The following is a 12,300-nucleotide window of genomic DNA, read 5'->3' as shown; positions in this document are numbered from 1 at the left end:
ATTTATCTAAAAGGAATACATATTTGTCACTCCATTATGTATAACTCTCATATCATACTATTATGGTATACCAAACAACAAATGATTAGTTTGCATTGGTACAACATCACATAACACATCATCACATTATTTATCAATAGAAAAAATAATCAAAACCTGCTTATTCACTTTCACGTTACCACTATCATTCAATCATTATAATTTATAAGGTATGAGATGTTTGGTAGTGTATAAGTTCAACTCTTTCACAATTTCAGTACTAGCTACATTAGTATAACTACCATCATCTATAATTAAGTTACATACCTTATTATGAACATGACATCTTGTGTGGAATATATTTTTCCTCTAACCTTCTGAATCATCCACCTTGACATGTGTATTCAGTGCTCTCCTCACCATAAGTGCCTCTCCCTCAACTGGATGCTCAACACAAACATCATCAACATCCTTCAATTGTGACATCTTCTCCTCTTCATCCTTCTCATTGATCTCAACCTTATTATTAGTTTTCATAACCATGACTTTTTTGTTTGGACATTGTAAAGCAACATGACCAAAACCTAGACAATGAAAGCATTTAATGTCATGGTTACAAGAAGTAAGAGTAACATTGTTACCTTTAACAGCGACCAAGGTGTCTTTCTTCTATCTAGGGTATTTTGCCTTGCCCTCCTCATTCTACTGTGATGGACCACCCTAGTATTAGCCTTCCAATTGGATTTCCAAGGTTTCGAATGGTCTAATGGTTGGCATTTTTGAATAGTACCCTTCCATTTAAATTGTTTCTCCACCTTCACAATAAACCCTTGCATAAAAGTAGGGTCGTAAGAAGTAAGGTCCCGATGAGTAATTGAAAGTTGGGATTAAAAGAAATGAATAAACGATGAAAATTGTAAACCCCTAGGTAAAATCTATATGGATAATTAAGTAAATATTATGTTAAACAAGTGAATCAACTATTTACATTAAGGGGATGATGATAGATTTTGAAATGTAAAAGGTTTATCTGTTAATTTTAAAAATAAAAATAGGAAAAATGACTAAAAAAATAAAAAAGCACAGAATGCAAATAAAAATTAAATAAAAGTTATTTATTAGGAAAGAATAGTAATGAGATAAATTTTAATGAATTTAGATTTCACTTAGTGAAAGTTTGGTTTAAACAGGTATTAGGATATGGAAAATTTGACCCGACGAACATAAAAGGGTACGATGTAAACTAGTTGCCTGAAAATTTATAAAATAGTGATAAATATGAAGAATTTTTATAAATTTAGGGTGAAAATATTTAGAAAAGTAATTTGAAATTTTCAAATAAATTAATGTATGGTTTTATGCGCTAATGACTCTGACCGCTAGTAAAAGCCCTACCCGCAATCTCGTAGTTTTTAAACTAAAAGGGGGTGAAATTTAGGGAAAAATTATATTATAAATAAAGATGGAAGTTCCCAATAAATTAATTAAAAATATGGATGATTTAATGTAACATTCTCGCATAATTTTATCATTCAATATTTAAATATACAACTTGTACATAGTTCAAGGAATTGTTTTTTACAATATAAATGTCAATTCTGATAAAAAAACATTTCGACAGAGTTTTCCTTATAAATTGATATACCAAGTTATCAACTCTTTCAATTCTCATTCTCTATGTTAAATTATTCATCCTCAATTCTGATCCAACCATCCTGAATCATGTCCCATATAACTTCATTCATAATTTTCCATTATCTTAGCAATTTAATGACACATTTCAAACATAAATTGAAATATAACTAAATATTTGAATCTAATATTATTACATATATTACAATCCTCAAAATGATAATATAGACATTACGTTTATCAAAGTATTATGCTAATAATATATAATTTTTTTAAAATACTAAATACAATCCCTAAAATGATGATATAACATTACATGTCTTAAACTACTACACTACTAGTTCTAGTTATACAACCAAAACATTAGAACATGTCCTTTACAATAACCATACAGTAGGAGGCTATCCAAATCATTGCTACTCTAGTTAGGACCGTGAGGAACTTGTAATTAAATATTTAATTCCTTAAATTAAATTACAATATTCAGTACGTACCAGTATTATTAATTTATACAATTTCTAATAATGTATCTAGCAATTAAATTAATGTCACTACTTTGTTAACCCCTCTCGGTTACCCATCAAACCAACAATCCATCTAATTGTCATTCATCTAGTAAGCCCTCATGGTTACCAATAATTCTGGCAATCCATTTGAATTGCCATTAATCTGGTAACCCCTCACGGTTACCAATAATTTTTGGCAATCTATTTGATTGCCATTAATCTACTAACCTTTCATGGTTTCCAATAATTTCTATCCAACAATCACATAATTTAAAGTTACAATTATAAATATAAACTCTAAAATTTAAATGAGGTTAAAGACACCTACCTCCTACTCGTGATGATCTGACTCCTCTTGATTGAGCTTTTATTCTAGCAACCTTTCCTATAGCAATAGAATTTTCCACTCATTATACCTTATTTATAAGCCCAATACGCCTAATTTCAAGGTACAATAAATTTTGTTTTCATAAAATCATCTCATTAAATAATCCAATTACTTACTAACCATATTTCTTAAAATACCAAATATTCCATTTCATTATCAATCTACATACACTATTTCTCTCACAATTCCAGTACATTTCAAAATATCATCAACATGTTTACGCTAACAAAATCAACATAATTTCACTATATATTCATGTAAATTTTCTATAGTTAGTTCCATCATTCATCTTACACTGATCCACTCATAATGTCCTTACATATCATTTATATAAAAAATTTTATATTTTCTCCCTACCATGGCCGACTCTTTTTCCTTTCAAAACCATAATTTTTTTTTAATTTTTGTTCCTTGATTTACATATGTATATATTCAAAAACACACTGGTTCAATTAACCCCTAATTTCTTCTTCTATAGCCGACCATGCCTCATCAAACACAAACATGAATTTTTGTCAATTATTTTTTTATATATAATATCACTAGTTTCACAACTATATACAAACCAAGAATCCTAATTCAAACTAATTTTTCAAAACCTCAATTCATCCTAATCAAGCTATAAGGACAACCTAAAAAATTCAACTCAATTTATCTACTTCTCATGTAATCTTATTAAAATTAGAGGAGAATGTCTTACTAAGTACTTGTACAAGCTTCTAATATGTTCCAAAAGGCGTCCTTTCCCCTTTCCTTGATCGGCCCTCCCTCCTTCTTTCTTTACCTTCTCTTACTTGACTTCTTCTTAATTTAGTGTATAGCACACTTAATTTCTACTAATCTTCAAGCTTTTCTCTCAAATTTTTACTTTTTTCCCTAAGTTTTCCTTTGTATTTTCTAAAGTCCTCACTTCCTCTTTCTTTCTATGGTGGCTAGCCAAGCATCCACACACACACACACCATAATTTGTTAAATTTCGTTTTTGTCCCACTCTTAAACCTTTTATTTGTCAGGGTAAATTTTTATTTGTTCAAAAAGTCTATTTCTATCAAATTTTGACCGAGCGAATTCAAAATTTATTAAACTCTATCCCTATGTTTTTCTTTCCTATTAATTTATTTTCATCTGGATTTTATTTGGAATTTGGAATTTTTTTAATTTTCAGGAATTTTTTGACGTTCACTTTTTTAAAAAAATTCCTTTCACAATAATTTTATTTAATTTTTTAAATCAATATTCATTCTCACGAGGTAAATATTCATTCTTGACATTTAACTTATTATTTCATTTCTTAATTTTATAAGTTTCTTCACAGGGGTTACATTTAAGTAGGTAAAACAATACAAAATTTTGGATTTTTGCATAAACAATTACATGTTATCCAGTTTTACGAGTAACCTACTAACACATCATTCTACTTTGGGTTAAAATTGCAGGTCAATCGAAGTTCGAGAAGGCCTTGTAATAGTGTTGGAGTTCGGGTAAAATAACATATGGACTATAATTAAGGGTAAAATTAGAAATTTAGCCAAAAACTCTTCCCTTCCCCTTTAAAAACCTGATGTTAGACCATATTAAGGAAGAAAATCTTGTGGCTTCTTCTTCTCTTCTTTCTCCATTCTTTCATTTGTTTTCTTAAGAGAAATCTTAAAGGAGTTTGATATCTCCATGTTATAATTGTGGTTAAATTATCAAAATACTTAAACATTACACTAAGAAAGCAAGTAAAGAGAGAAAGAGAGAGTGAGCAATAGGGAGGGAGTTCATGACAGCTTGGGGGGAGAAAAAGAATGGTTGGAAAAATACTAGCATTTTAAAGCTCATTTGGTGACTTGTAAAGACTTCTAACCTCATTTATACAAGTTTAAGTGAGATTGCCTAGATTTTTGTATTAAATTCTTGAGTTTTTAAGTTAGAGTTCGTAGATAAATTTTAAGGGTATTATGGAATTGTTGTGAAATGATGAAATTGAGTTAGTATAGAGTTAGAATAACCTAAAACCATGAATAATTAGGGACAACTTTGAAGTGTTGGGTTGTATAGGGTGTCAACAACATTATGCTTGGGAAAATGGTGTTTGGTTAATTCAATGAGCTTGTTGATTTTGAAGAAATTGATACGTGTTAATGCATAAATGAAGGTTTATAATGGAAGATGTATAATTTAACTAAATTAAACTATTGTTAGTGTGAATTGTGATAAATGTTTGTGGTGATTTGGATGGGAAAGCATTGAAATGTTGTTCTAAGGAGGAAGGGAATGATAACATGCAAAAATAGAGTTGAATTGAAGGGGAAAGAATAATAATAAAATTGTAGGAAAGGTTTGAGAAAGGTGTCGGCCAACGAGGAACAAATGGAAAGTGAATATGATATATATATATATATATATATATATATATATATGTGTGTGTGTGTGTGTGTGTGTGTGTGTGTGTGTGTGTGTGTGTGAAATTCTTATAATGTGTCTGATTTCCTTGAAATAGTTTTGACTATTTTAAATGAAATGTGAATTGAGTTGATTGGTTTTTATAAGGTTATATTTAGTGATGTTATATGATATATAACATGGAAATAGTTGGTTTTAATTATGAGAAGTCAACTAAAAATGTTTAATTGTTCGTTGAACCCGTAGAAGAAAACCAGACAATTTCGTCTCTTAAATTCCAGAGAAGATTAGAGCATCAAAATGGTAAGATTTGGAATAGGTTCCTTATAAAAGTTATATCTAGGGATGTTAGCTTTCTAATAGGACTGATCTTACTTAATTTGGAGTTCGAAAACTTCAAATATCGATAAAAGTCTGAGGGGAGGTCAGGTTGGGAACTATACTATGTAGTGTAGGTACGTAAATGGAAAAATTGGGTTTCCTTTCCTTCAATAAAAATGTAGTTTTGCATTTTAGCTTATGAAGGAAACAAGCCATATTTAAAATAATTTTTTAACCTTATTTATGATTTAAATGGAGAACATTGTTCTTAAATGATTAAATTAAGTTGGTAGGAAATTGACTAATTTCTACTTTATTTAGAGAGTGTCTGTTTACATGATAACTTTCATGTTCAGTTGAGACCACAAATTGATGTTGTTTGGTTAGCTAGTGAGCCATACTTTTCAACTTGTGGGACTCATAATTTCTATGTTACAACCACAGGTTCAACAAAAGCAAGTGTGGCTTGCTTTTGCTGAATACTAACCTTTTTTTATTATATCAAAATGTAAGTGTATTAATAGCAGATACAAGGATGTACAAAAGGGAACAGATGCCCTGAGTGAGCTATACAGTAACCATCAAAGAAACAAAAGCTAAAAGCAGACAAACGTTATGAGAGGAACCAAATATTACAAGGTTCCCAACTTAACACAAAGCAAAAAATATGACAATAGGACATCAGAAGAAACCATTGGCTCGAAGAACCAATTGGTGATTAGATCAGAAACCAAAGAAGGGGGACAACATGCAGATCAACAACGAAACCTCAGAAGAAGCATCAGCAGCAAAAAGCAGATGCAACACATCACACGTGCACCAAACCAAAGGGAAGCAGCTTTCCACAAAGGAGCTCAACCATAATAACCACCATACCAATCACCTGAAATTAGTCCTAAGGTGATTTTGCTCATAGAAGTGCAATATCATGTGAAATAACACCTGAAATCTTCGAAAAATAGACTCCACCAGAGAACAGGAATTTTCAAAAACTCTTATATTCCTTTCTTCCCATATCAAATAGACAACAATGCTAAGGGAAACCTTTTTCATTCTAGTAACAGCGATTTTGCCCTTAAGATGGAGGCCCCGAACAACACTGTTGATGGTGCTCATACCTCTGCAAAGCCTAAGCCAGGATTTAACTTTCATCTATAAGAGGGACGTCCAACTGTAGGCAAAGAAAAGGTGACTATGGCTCTCCTCATGATCTTGACAGAAGACATAATTAACATCAATATCAATAAAATGCAGTCTATCTCTTGTTCTCAGCCGCCAAGCAAAGCAAGCTAAAGAATGAAACTATATCTTGGAAGACACCAAGACTCCCAAACCATACTAACCCATGAAACCGGGGTGCCTTTTATTCTCAAGAACTCATAAGCATTAGTTGAGAAAGGCGTTGTTATAGTGACCCAACTTTGCATCATGGAGATTGCTGCTTGTTGTCCCCCACAGACATCAAGGAGCCGGTCCCGCAGACTGATGAAGGATTTCCATAGAGGGGAGGAAGTTCTCTGTAGGGGAACTATCTATATGGTGGTATCCTGCAAATAAAAATGGTGCACCCATCTAATCCAAATAGAATCAGATTTCAAATGAATATTCCAAAGCTGCTTTGTAAGAAAGCAATTGTTCCTAGCTTTAACATCATAAAGGCTGAGACCCCCTTCAGCTTTTGGTAAACAAATGTGCTTCCAAGCAACCAAGGCAAACATACTTCTGGTTGTGGTACCAGTCCATAGGAAGTTTCTACAGATACAAGTAATTTGATTGATAACAGTATCTGGCATGGGAAATATACTGAGCCAAAATTGCACCATTCCAGATAAAACTGATATGATTAATTCCAACCGCCCAGCATAGGATAAGTGATTGCCCATCCAACCTTGAATAGCATATTCAAGTTGGTGCAGGAAGGGGGGAAAACTGGCTAGCTAGAAGCCTGTGGGGGCTAAAGGGGACCCCAAGGTGTTTGAAGGGGAAACTACCTTCAGAAAAGCAGAAGTCCTGAAGGATATGCTACTTCAAGCTGTCACCAACTCCACCAAAATAAATAAAGGATTTCCTTGCATTTATATGCAACCCTGAAGACCGCCCAAAAACATGAAGTTGCTCAAGGAGAATCCGAACAGAAGATCTATCCCCACGACACAATAAAAGAATGTCATCAACAAAAGTAAGGTGACATATATGATGAAATGCACATTTTGGGTAATAGTGGAAATTTGGCTGTTGGGATGCCATTTTCAGCATACGAGAGAGATACTTCATGCAGACTAGAAATAGATAAGGAGAAAGAGGGTCACCCTGCCCAACTCCACACTTTCCTGGAAAGAAACCATAGAGGTTGCCATTAATAGCAACCGAGAAAGAAGAAGTTTCCACACAAAGCATCACCAGATGGACAAACCATTGAGGGAAACCCAGCAAATAAAGAAGATCGCTAAGAAATGGCCATTGCACTGAATCAAAGGCTTTCCTGAAATCAACTTTGATGAGACACCGGGGGGAAGTCCTCTTCCTACCATACTGCCTGAAAAGTTCTTGGGCCAAATTGATATTATCAATCATATTTCGCCCACCAAGGAAAGCATTCTAAACTGGACCAATGATGTCCTGAAGGGCATGACTTAGTATTCCTGCAAGAATTTTGGAGATTACTTTGTAAATCACGTTGTAGCATGATATAGGCCGAAAATCATTAGCAGAGTTAACATTAGCAGATTTCAGGACCAGAGTGATAATAGAGTGATTTATCTGCTTGAGAATCTATCCAGAGGAAAAGAAATCCTGAACTGCCGCATAGAAATCAGCGCCGACTATATCCCAAGACTTCTTAAAGAAAAGAGAGGAATAGCCATCAGGACCAAGGGCTTTATCATTTCCAATACTGAAGAGGGTTTCCTTGATAGCCTCATTTGAGACAGGAGCCAAAAGAAAATCAGAGTGATTTACATCAAGGCAAGGGCCACTATGAACAACAGCCTCATTGATTGGAGAAATAGTCGATGAAGTGCCACGTAGGCTTTGATAAAAGTGAATAAATTTAGCACCAACTTCATCTATAGAGGTAGTAAGTTCCCCGTTGCTACACTGGATGGCAGGGATGAAGCTTTTCCGGTGTCTGTGACTCATCAAAGCATGAAAGAAGCTTGTACCTCTATCATTGTCCTTGAGGAAATTGCACTTGAGCTTCTGAGAAAAGAAAGCCTTCTCAGCAGATTTGAGATTAAAAAGATCCAGCTTCATTTGATTGACCCTGTTCATGAGAGAAATATCATCTCTGGAATCATGTAGGAGGCATTGATTATGGTCCAAGTTAACCTCTACTCTAGCAACTCTTTCTGAAATGTGACTGAAGTGCAACTTGTTTAGAGTCTTTAGAAGGTGCTTCAGAGATTTGAGTTTCCTGCATAAAACAAACATGGAAGAACCTGCAACTGGGATTTGCCATCCATGAGAGATTGAGCCAACATATTCAGGGTGATCAACCCATATATTAAAAAACTTGAAAGGACGACGTCCGAGGGGACGATTGCTGCCAATGTGAATGTGAGCTCCTGAGTGATCAGAGAAAGCACCTAGAGGGTGGAAATGCACATGGGATCCAAGTTGAAGAGAGCTTCATAAGGGATTGACCAGTACACGGTCAATTTTAGTCCAAACATTCCTATTAGATCAAGTATAATGACAGCCAGTGTAATTCAAATCAGAAAGGCCCAGCTCTGAACAACATGCTCTGAAATCAGAGACTTCATAGGAGGAGACAGGGTCACCATTATGTTTGTCATCCTGAGAAAGAATGGAATTGAAATCCCTCAAGACAAGCCAGGGACTAGTTGGAGCCCAGGATTTGAGACTATCCCAGAGAGTTCTACGACCAATGATAGTATTATAACCATAAACAAAAGAAGCAGCAAAAGCATAATGAGTAGATAAACATTGAATAGAAATATGAACGGATTGGGGAGAAAAATCAAGTAGATCAATATGACCAGTAGAGGGATTCCACAATACAACAATTCTAGCAGTGCCAGCAGCTTCCATATTTGAAACAAACTTCCAATGCTTCAGCCGAAACCGGTGCATAAACTGAAGCTCAGAAGAAACCAGCTTAGTCTCAAGGAGACCACATACATCAAAATTATATTTTTACATGAGGTGAACCAACTTATGCTGCTTTAGAGGACTGTTGAGTCCTCTGACATTCCAACTGAATAGTAACATTACATAAAGGGGGGTGGAGGGGGACCCTTACCACTCCCAGATGTTCGAGATGTGTTCCTTCGCTGACCATGCATAGTGGTTGCACCAGTAGTAACCACCGCAGGACCGTTCCTACATGGGGATGTCCTGACTGATTCTTTGCCTTTATTTAGGATGAGGGGTTACAAGCAGAGGCACAAACAGCTCCTAAAGATGAGATAACAGGTTCTTTGCCTTTAGAGAGGATGGTGGAACCCTGATCAGTGGGGATTGTGACTCCCACAAGTTTGGCAGTAGCTCGCCTTGCTTTCTTGCTTATGACAATTTCCCATGCACCAGAGCCAACAACAACTTTAGTGGCCATAAGGTCAGTACTGTGTGATGGCTCAACAACCTGGCCGTAAGCACTGCCCAGACTAGGTTCTATAACAGGCCCTAGACTATCAAAGACACTACGAGGCTTTTCTACAGCTGTAGATGGATTACCTTTGCTGCTCAAAGGTTTGGTCGCTGCTGAAACAATAAGAGGGGAGCAAGTTCCAGTGTTGTGCCCAAGGACTTTACATAACTTGCAAAATCTAGACAGTGTCTTATATATCATCGGTTGATTCAGAGTGGCACCATTTGGCAAGTTAATGACAATAGAAGATTTAAAATCAGCAAGTAGATCCAATTCCACAAGGACTATAGCATAGGAAATTCTCGACATGTTAAAAGTGAGCTGGTCACTTTGTATAGGCTTGCCTAGCTTGCTGGCAATCTTAGAGAGGCATCTAGGAGACCAACATTTGAGCGGCAAGTTTGGAAACTTCACCCAAACAGGAACACAGGACATCTCATCAGTCCCAAAATCAAAATACTTTGGCATAGCCTTGAGGATCAGAGGCCGGCCATACACCAAGTAAGGACCATTAGCAAGAACAATCAGTTTATCATCAAACAGTTTTAAATCTATAAACTAACCAGCCAGATTCATGAATAGCCAAAGAGGCTTCACATCGCCAAGTACTAGAGATAATATTACTCAAAACCTTAAAACCAGGGGACTTACCAGCAACATAGCCCACAATACATAACTGCCAAACATCATAATTATTGTCTAAATCTTCAGATGACAAGTCACAAGGCAAGTCAGAGCAAGGAGATAAGAAATGCAGTAATTTAGGACCAGAGATAGTATTGCGGTTGGAAGCAAACAAATCTCGCCATTTCTCAATGGGTGTTGGAGATTGAGAAGTACGTGAATGAGAAGCATCTGCATGAGAGGAGACTAAAGTTGGAATGACAGGGTCAACTACAGCGAGACATTAAGTGTTGCTTTGAAGAACAGGCACTGGAGAGGTTATACTCTCTTCGTTAGAGTAGCCACAAGCAGAGCTGATTTCCTAGAACCATACAAGGGTGAAACCCTTGATACATTGTTAAGAGTTACCTCCAATTGCTTGTCAGTAGAAGACGGCACAGGGGAACAGAAAAACGTTGGAACTCCCTCCAGAATTAGAATAATCCACTTCATCTTCATCATAATCATCCTCATCAGAACAGTCCTCCACTAGCACATGATCAGGGGTAGAGGGGGAAGAGATGATCTGTTGGGGGACAGACCCTTCATCAACATATATCAAGTATTTGTCAGGGCTGGACCCACCGGCCACCGCTATGAGAGGGGGGTAGGTATCAGAGGGAAGGGGGGAGAGGAGGAGGGGGTGGTGCTGGCAATGCAAGAACAGAGTTGTCAGGTAAGTCAACCTGAAGCTGTTGTTGAGAGTGCACAGGGGGTCGGCGTGAAGTAGGCTTGCGCTTGTTCTTGGCCACGGGGAAAGCGAAAGCAGAAGAAAAACAGGAGGGGGGAAGCTACAGTAACCGGAAATTCAAATTTCAGTTGGCGTCATGCACAAAAGAAACTATTCCCGGGAGGAAGGAGAGCTTATATCTATTGTTTCTCTCTTAAGGCGCGTTTCACTAAGAGCTGTTGAGAGCTCTTTCTTGTTGAATACTAACTTTAACTGCACAGAGAGTGCACCGACACCATTAACCATTGAATTTCCTATTATCGAAAATAACCTTGTCATTGCTTTTCACCAATGTCTTCTCTCATCCATCTTTTTGCCCTTCTCTCCAGCGTGTCTTACCTTTCTTTCTATTGTTCTTGCCTTTCATTTAATCTCACAGACATCTCACATTCTCACTTTCTTACCGATTGGAGATCCAATTATAAAATCTTATAGAATGCACTATTGTTTGTCAACAGATCATTCAGACAAAACACAAGTTCAAAGGCCTATAATAGAATGTACTTTTGGAGTTTGAAAAAAAAAGGGTGAAGAATCTTACAGAACATGCCTGTGTTTCCATACAAAACACAAGTTCAAATTGTTGTCGCATCAATGGCACTACATAATTACATTAGAAGAAAATCAATCGAAGATGTTGCATTTAATGAGTTTGATCGTCATCCTGATTTTGTTCTTAATGATATTTTAACCGATGTGGTTCCACGATCACAAACACGTGGACACCAGAGGGCTCCACGTATGGATTATGTTCGTTATGACATTGCAGCAAGTTTGATAGGGCAATAATGTATATTTTATTTTTAAAAAGTGAACAATTTCTTTTTATGTCGATTATTGTTTCTATTATTTGTTATTTTTGTTATTTAAAACATAAGAAATAAATTTGTGTCATTTTTAGTCATTTTATGTACAACATCAATTCCAACCACAATTTTAACTAAACATATCATGGCATGCTTTTGATCAAAACAATTCAAACAATAATTTTAACCAAACACACATTTTATCTAAACCAACCAAAATAAAAGTGATTTTTTCAAAATCACTTTTGTGAAATCACAACCATAAGAATTACCACAAA

Source organism: Populus trichocarpa, chromosome 2, assembly GCF_000002775.5.
Source record: "Populus trichocarpa isolate Nisqually-1 chromosome 2, P.trichocarpa_v4.1, whole genome shotgun sequence".
NCBI classification, from domain to species: Eukaryota; Viridiplantae; Streptophyta; class Magnoliopsida; order Malpighiales; family Salicaceae; genus Populus; species Populus trichocarpa.
Note: the sequence above shows the minus strand (reverse complement) of the source record.